Genomic DNA, 797 nt, shown 5'->3' with positions numbered 1-797 from the left:
TTCCACGACATTCTAATTTATTGAGATGCACCTGTATATATTGCTGACTGTATTTTATATTTTTATTTGAATTATAATTTACTGACAAGTCTTGAATGAGCCCTTAAGTACAAAAATTGAATGTCAAGGAAAATATTTAAATAATAAAGTCATGACCCCTTTAAAAAGACTAGATTTCGTCCACTAAAATTTGCAGTGCAACGGTAAATGTGACTACACCTTAATTATTAAATTTTACTTATATTTTTAGTAAGACTTATGATCTAACAGAAGTGTGTGTGGTCTCACCTGCTCTAAGTCAGAGTTTTCAGGCTCAAAGCCGGTGGGCAAGCCTATATCCAGAATCACCATTCTTCGCTCTCCCTGAAGAGCCCTGACAAAATAAAAAAGCAAAAATTTGACAGCTTGTTCTGCCAAGAGGGTGTGAAACAATAGAAGTGCTTACCTCACTCTGATAGTAAGTTTGTAAGACATTTCAACATCTGGTCGGGGATTTTCTAAAATGGATCACGGATATTTGATCAACATGTTTGATATTAAAGTTTAAAATATACAGTAAGAATTCTTAAAACTGTGTCAAGAACATACCATTAGCTTTAGCAATGGAGACATTCAGTTGGAAGCCATTACATGTGCTGTTCTCATACACATCAGGAAGCTCATGGTACACTGTTACTACCTGGGACACATAAAACAAGAAAGAATTGATAGACTTGATAGTACACTAATGTTGTGGGCTGGTATCTTGGTTATACCTTGTGCAAGTGTTTTCATGTGTGTGTGTGTGTGTGTGTGTG

The 797-nt window shown here is 35.4% G+C and overlaps 1 long non-coding RNA gene across 1 annotated transcript; it reads right to left on the bottom strand.

Annotated features, from left to right (window-relative positions):
* Positions 1-293: 293 nt before the first annotated feature.
* Positions 294-666, bottom strand: LOC107577164 (uncharacterized). Its single transcript, XR_001608171.1, has 3 exons — positions 589-666; positions 446-497; positions 294-373 (listed from the first exon to the last, which is right to left on the bottom strand). It is a non-coding gene; the product is annotated as an uncharacterized lncRNA (long non-coding RNA).
* Positions 667-797: the final 131 nt, after the last annotated feature.

This window comes from Sinocyclocheilus grahami, unplaced genomic scaffold (assembly GCF_001515645.1).
Source record: "Sinocyclocheilus grahami isolate Dianchi unplaced genomic scaffold, SAMN03320097.WGS_v1.1 scaffold5290.1, whole genome shotgun sequence".
Lineage (NCBI taxonomy): Eukaryota > Metazoa > Chordata > Actinopteri > Cypriniformes > Cyprinidae > Sinocyclocheilus > Sinocyclocheilus grahami.
This window is presented reverse-complemented; position numbering and strand designations above follow the sequence as displayed.